An 8,035-nucleotide genomic window follows, 5' to 3' on the forward strand; every position below is an offset into this window, starting at 1 on the left:
TTTTCACAAATTTTAGATGTAAATATTCTACCAACGTACACTACATGGCTACTATTTTTGCTTTAGTCATTCAGTTATCTTTCAGGATAATTATCAACTTAAAAATGTGTTTGAAATTTACCTTCCTTTTCAGCATTTCTGTAATCTTCATTTCTTTGTGTACAACTATGTTTCTAGGATCTTATTCTTCCTGCTAAAGTACTCATTTAATTTTTCGTCTCGCACAGATCTGCTGATTGTTAATTCTTCCATCTTTTGTTTGTTCAAAACAATATTTATTTGATTTTATTTTAAAAGATATAGAATTCTTGCTGATTCTAGCAATGGATAAAAAAATATAAAATTCTGAGATGCTAGTTTTTTTTTTTTTTCCTTTCAATGCTTTAAAGATGTCATTCTATTGTCTTCTGGGTTGCACAAATTCTAATGAGATATCTACTATAATTCTTATTTGGATTGTCCTCAAGATTTTCTTTTGACTTTTGGTTTCCAGCAGTTTGGATTTTATTTGTCTAGTTAGATTTTTTCCCTCACATATGCTACATGGGGTCCCATGCATTTCTTGGATATGTATTTTGATGTTTTCCATTATTTTTACTTTTTCAAATATTTCATCTGACCCACTTTTTTCTTTTTTATCCAGTTTGTATGGCAACTAACATCTCTTCATCTCATGCTTTGACTCAGGTATGACAGTGCTTACATCCCAATAAGGGCCTTTCTTTAAATTTCAGGTTTCTTGGTTGTGCTGCAACCTTAGTTCTGTGATGGAAAAAGAGTTATAACTGTATCGTTTATCTGGAGCTTTCTTGTTATGGTAGATGTTATGTTTTCTTTCCAGTTTTCCTATACACCAACAATATCCAAGCTGAGAGCCAAATCAAAAACACAGTTCTATTCACAATAGCCACAAAAAGTAAAATAAAATGCCTAGCAATACAGTTAGCCAGGGAGGTGAAAGATTTCTACAATTGGAACTAGAAAACACTGCCCTAAGATATCAGAAATGACACAAACAAATGGGAAAACATTCCATTATCATGGATAGGAAGAATCAGTATTGTTAAAATGGCTATACTGTCCAAAGTAATTTATAGATTCAATGCTATTTATATCAAATTACCAATGATATTCTTCACAGAACTAGAAACAACTATTTTAAAATTCATATGGAACCAAAAAAGAGCTCGAATAGCCATGGCAATCCTAAGCAAAAAGAACGAAGCTGGAGGTATCAAGTTACCTGACTTCAAACTATACTACCAGGCCACAGTAACCAAAACAGCATGGTGCTGGTACAAAAATAGACACACAGATGAATAGAACAGAATTGAGAGCCCAGAAATAATGCTACAGACCTACAACCATCTGATCTTTGATAAAGTTGACAAAAACAATGGGGAAAGAAATCCCTATTCAACAAATGGTGCTGGGATAACTGGCTAGCCATATGCAGAAGATTGAAACTGGACTCTTTCCTTACACCATTTATATCCATCTTTAATCCCAAGATGGATTAAAGACTTAAAGGTAAAACCCCAAACTATAAAAAACCTGGAAGATAATCTAGGAAATACCATGGTGGACACAGAACCTGGCAAAGATTTCATGACGAAGACACCAAAAGCAAGTGTGACAAAATAAAAAATGGACAAATGGGACCTAATTAAATGAAAGAGCTTCTGCACAGCAAAAGAAACTATCAACAGAGCAAACAGACAACCTACAGAATGGGAGAAACTATTTGTAAACTATGCATACAACAAAGGTCTAATATCCAGAATCTATAAGGAACTTAAATGGATCAACAAGCAAAAAACAAATCCCATTAAAAAGTGGGCAAAGGATATGAATAGACAATTCTCCGAAGATATACATGTAGTCAACAAGCGTATGAAAAAATGTTCAACAAACTAATCATTACAGAAAGTCAAATCAAAACCATGATGAGATGCCATCTCACACCGGTCAGAATGGCTATTTAAAAAAGTCAAAAAATAACAGATGCTGGTGAGGTTGTGGAGAAAAGGGAATGTTTATACACTGCTGGTGGGAAGGTAAATTAGGTCAGCCATTATGGAAAGCAGTGTGGCAATTTCTCAAATAACTCAAAGCAGAACTACCATTCAACTCAGTAATCCCATTATTAGATATATACCCAAAGGAATACAAATCATTCTACCATAAAGACACATGCACATGTATGTTCACTGCAGCACTATTCACAACAGCAAAGACATGGAATCAACCTAAATGCCCATCAACAGTAGACTGGATAAAGAAAATATGATACATATACACCATGGAATACTACACAGACACAAAAAACCAAGAAGAACATGTCCTTTACAGCAATATGGATGGAGCTGGAGGCCATTATCCTACATAAACTAACACAAGGTCAGAAAACAAATACTGCATATTCTCACTTTTACGTGGGGGCTAAACATTGAGTACATATAAACACAAAGAAGGGAACAACAGACATTGGGGCCTACTTGAGGGTGGAGGGAGGGAGAAGGGCGAGGATCAAAAAACTACCTATCAGGTACTATGCTTATTACCTGGGTGGTGAAATAATCTGTACACCTAACCCCCCTGACATGCAATTTACCTATATAGAAAATCTGCACATATACCCCAAACCTAAAACCAAAGATAAAAAAATAAAAATTAAGATTGAAGTTTTACTATTAAAAACCATAAGTTTACACGGATATTTCCAATTGCAATCAAACATTACAGAGTACATTGCCTTTTACCCATGTCCATATGCATTTCCCTTCTCAATAGTGGGAAACCTGACTCTCATTCTCTTATTATCATACATATGAGATACATACTATACATATATTATGTATATAAAATTATAAAATATTACTATAATAAATGCATTTTATTAAGTCTAGAATACAGAGAATGTTTCTGAATTGCCAGCCCATACCCTTGTGAAAAGCAAACCTGCTAACTATAGTTAAATATCTCTTTATAGTTTTAAAGATAAAATTTACATAACTGAAGTGCATAAATTGTAAGTGTTCAATTTAATGGCCTTTAAAAATGTACATACTTATAATATTACACTCAAATGTAACCTCTTCTTTGAAGACTGCTTTGCCTAAGCTCCACATACAACTTTAACATCCCTTTATTACAAAACTGATTGCAATGATTTCTCTGTAGAGAAATCTACTCTGTAAAGAAGTCCACTATGTTCACTAGAATTAAAGAAAGGGACTATGCCTTTTCAGTTTGGGGTTTCCACTTTTGGACAGTATCTGGTATACAAGGCACCAATGAATGTTTGCTACATAAGTAAAGTTCCGTTGGAACAAATACCTGCAGCTTTAAATAGGGGAGCTGTGTAATATTAAATCTACGATCTGCTTACTACTAAATCATCAGCTAAGGGAGATTCCACTAAATCACCAGCTAAGGGTGTTATGACAAGAACTGTCAGAGCATGAAAGGAAAAAGAAGGCAGCAGTTGAAATGCTAATAAATCATTAGGTTCCTATAACTCTCTACAGAGACATAAAGCTGCTCTAATCACTTATCAACTAGCCTTTGAAATTGGTGGGTGGCACAAATTATTTCCACCATATTTATATATTAAGACTTCAGTCTTAGCAAGATATTTCAAAGTAAGTATAGGTTATCTGTCCAAAACTTAATGGAGAAGAACATTTTTGTAGTTCTTGGTTGACATTCTGACATCTAAGATTATTAGTTTCAGTTGTCTAAAAGCAGAGGGTAATCAAATGTGTTGACAGGTATTACTTTTATGGCACTAACTATCCTGGCAAAGAGAGAGGTTACATGTACTGAAATATGATTACATAGTTGTTGTGGAGTCGTGTCTGGAGTTGTCCTGTTCTTCTTTAAATAACAACAATGAAGAATATATATATTCTTATGAATAAAATTTCATCAAATACTTGTTTCAAATGTCTGTAAGGAACTACCACAGAGCAGTTTTATAAAAAGAGTCCTGGAGAGAAATTTTAAATTTCAATTAATTTAAACCTGGATTCTGTCTCTGGATCATCTAGCTGCCAACTAGAAACCTTAGTCAAGTCATAATACTTGCAGTTAAAGGAAGACAATAAAGGTACTTCGTAAGGTTGTTATGAAGGCTAAATAATATGTCATTAATAATAATAATATTAATAATTAAAAAGAGTGAATTATATGTATTAGGGACTTACCATATGCTAGACACTTCAAATTTTGTATTTAATTCTCACACAACCAAATGAGGTAGGCCTTATTATTACCTTTTTTGAAAGATGAGAAAACTGGAGTTTAGAGAAACTAAGTGTATTGCTCAAGGTCACACACAGTAAAGTAGTAGAGCAAGGATTCAAATCCAGGTCTCTCATACCAAAATACAATTGTAATTGTAATTGGATTTCTTCCCAAATACATGTAAAGTGCCTAACAGAATGTCTGACATACATTAAATCATCACGATGTGCTAGGTCCTTTTGTTTCTCACTGCACATCCTCTAGGACATCTCAAACATGCTAACAAATTTAACAACCACCTAAAATATATCATGCCATCAAATCTGCTTTTCTAACTCAAACCACCTTTCTCCAGTCTCAAGAACTATACATCCAGCTTCCTTAAGTGTCCAACAGGCATGCCAAATTCAAAATGGCCCCATTCAAACTTACCACTTTTCTCATAAATGTGCTCCATTTATGATCTCCAAACAATGAATATTATCATTTATTCAGATGCCTAAAATAGAAATATGAGAGTCAGGGCTTTTAAAAAATAGTTTCATAATCTGATTTAAGTCTTCAATGCTTATTGACATGTTCTTTATATTTCCTAAGATAACTGATCAAATCTTTCTAATCATTAAAAATTCAGCTTACATATTATCTCCCCTTTGGATCTTTGCAATATCAATTAAATAGTATCACATCTATTCAGCTGCCATACCTTGTATCTAACTCTATTTATATGTTATCATACTATATTTTAGTGAAAATTTTTCATATTTCTCTCTTCTCCTACACTAACACAGTACATCTGAACTTTTGGGATGATAGAAATGTTCTATATATGTGCTGTCTACTATGGTAGTCAATAGCTACATGTGGTTACATATTAAGCATTTGAAATGTGGCTAGTGGTATTAACATAATACCTGTCTGTCAACAGAGGAACTAACTTCTTAATTTTATTTATTTTCACTGAATGCAAAAATAATTTTAAAATAGCTACACATGGCTAGTAACTACTGTAAATGCACAGTGTAGCTGTGCTCAGTGAGGGCAAATACCATATCTTATTCACTTTTATCTAACGCCTAGAACACAGCAGATCCTAAAAATATATATGGAGAATGAGTGAATGAATGAATAAATATTTTACAGTGGTAGAACAGAGAAAAATCTACTTAACACAAGTACCAGCGAACTATTACATAGAGGTACTATGAAAACTAATAAACACTGATTTCTTGGTGAATAAAAACTTAATGCAAATAGGTTTCCAGAACGAAATGGAGAAGTAATTGCTATCGGGTCAACCCACTCTCAGGTAACAAATATAAGCTCCATACAAAATATAAAATAGAATTAGATTAATCTAAAGGCACTCTAGAAGACCTCAAAGAAATCGGGAGTAAACTTATACTTGAAAGAAGGAAATGGCCATGTAGTTTTCCTGTTTTGATACAACATTTTGCTGGAGGGCAGGCCCTAGTTGCAGCTTTCTAGGTGGGTAAAATTCTAGTAGAAATCCAGTCTTATTGGCTTGGAGAATGACAGGACAGATTTTGGAGGCCATGGCAGCTGGAGAGTGAGAAGGAAACCCACAAAAGATAAAAGCCATGGGTGGGGCAGGGCAAGGGGGATTCTATATGTGAACCTTGATACAATCTTTGGCTGACCCTGCACTACATATGCACAGGGATAACTCCAAATAGGCTTTATGAGTCTAAAATAACTGAATTGAGTTTTCAGCTGCTCCACTCCACAAAAAGCAGGATTGGAGTTTGAATTAAAGTTAAATTGCCTGCTTAAAAACAAAAACAAAGAAAACAAATTCCTCAGAGGGACATAACAGATTCCAGTGTCCCTACAACACATCATTCATAATACTCATGTGATCCAAAATTACTAGATTTATGAAGAAACAGAAATGTGATCTCAAGACAAAAGGCAAATAAGTGAAGACTGACTCTGAGATGACCCAGAGGTTGGAATTAGCACACAGGATTTTAAAACAACTATTATAACCATTCCAAAGATTTAGAGAAAAACATGCTCACAATGAATGAAAGGATAGAAAATTTTAGCAGAGGAATCAAAACTACAAAAGAGAAACAAATGAAAATCCAAAAAAATTTTTAAAAAACTGTATTTAAAATTTGCAGATAACTTAAAATGAGAAAGTCAATAAATCTGAAGCTAGAGCAATAGAAAGTACCTAATCTAAAAAAAAAAAAAAACAAGAGAAAAGATTAGAAAAAAGTGAAGTGTCTCAGTGATCTATGGAAACAATGTGGAAAGGTCTAACATATGTGTAGTTGTAGTCTCAAAAACAGGGGAGACAGAGGAAAAATATTTGAGAAAATAATTGGAAAAAATTTCCCAAGTTTGGTGAAAGGCATAAATTTACAGATATAACTATAACAAACCCAGTGAAGCCCAAGTAGGAAAAATACAAAGAAAACCATATGTAAGCACTTTAGAATCAAACTTCTGAAACCATGGTTAAAGTGAAACTCTTGAAAACAACCACAGATTAACCACAGATTAACATATTCCATAATGTGGAATGACATGAAATAACAATAATTTCTTGTCAGAAACAATGGACACAAGGAGACAGTGGAATGACATTTCTAAAATGATGAAAGGAGGAAAAAAGTCAACCAAATGCAAAAAAAAAAAAAAAAAAAATTTGAGAATGAAGGCAAAATAAAGATATTTTCAGATAAATGAAAACTAAGATAATTTTTATTAGCAGACCTACAGTACAAGAGACACAAGGGAAGTTTTTTGTTTGTTTGTTTGTTTGAGTCAGAGTCTTGCTCTATTGCCAGGCTGGAGTGCAGTGGTGCAATCTTGGCTCATTGCAACCTCCGTCTTCTGGGTTCAAGTGATTCTCCTGCCTCAGCCTCCCGAATAGCTGGGACCACAGGGGTGCACCACCACATCCAGCTAACATTTGTATTTTTAGTAAAGACAGGGTTTCACCATGTTGGCTAGGATGGTCTTGGATCTCTTGACCTCATGATCCACCCACTTCAGCCTCACAAAGTGTTGGGATTACAGGAATGGGCCAGAGTGCCCGGCTAGAAACACAAAGGAAGTTCTTTAGGCAAAAGGAATTAATGCCAGGTGGACACTCAGTCTTTAGAAAACAATGCAATGCCCCAAATGATATACGTGTGGCTAAATATTAAGATTATCCCTTTCTCCTAATTTGTCATAAACAAACATGACTAAAGAAAAATCTATATTTGCTTTAAACCCCACATTATTGTGGGATTGATAACATTTTTAGATGAAGTACATATGACAACCAAAACAGAAGAAGTAAATGAATCTCTATTTTCAGAAAGATTCTGCTTTACACGAAGTGGTCCAATATTCAATCTAAGTAGGCTGTGAAAAATCAAGGATGTAAACTGTGACCCCTAGAGCAACCACTTGAAACAATACAAAGTGATATAACTAAAAAGCCAACATTCATTAAAAAGTAATTCTCAAAAAATTTAATTAAACAAAAAAAAATTGAGAAAGTAGTAACAGAGAATTTAAAAACAAAAAGCAGATGGGACCAACAGAAAATAGTAGTAAAGTTGTTGGTCTAAACTCAACTCTATCAATAATTTAATTAAATGGAAATGAACTAAATGCTCCAATTAGAATTAAGAAATTCTCAAAGGAGATAAATGAGTAAGATTCAACACAGTTTCTCCATAAGAGATGAACTTTAAATATAAAAACACAGATATGTCAAAAGCAAATGACAGGAAAAGATTTATTATGCAAACTGTAAGCCTAA

This window comes from Papio anubis, chromosome 6 (genome assembly GCF_008728515.1).
Source record: "Papio anubis isolate 15944 chromosome 6, Panubis1.0, whole genome shotgun sequence".
Classification (NCBI taxonomy): Eukaryota; Metazoa; Chordata; class Mammalia; order Primates; family Cercopithecidae; genus Papio; species Papio anubis.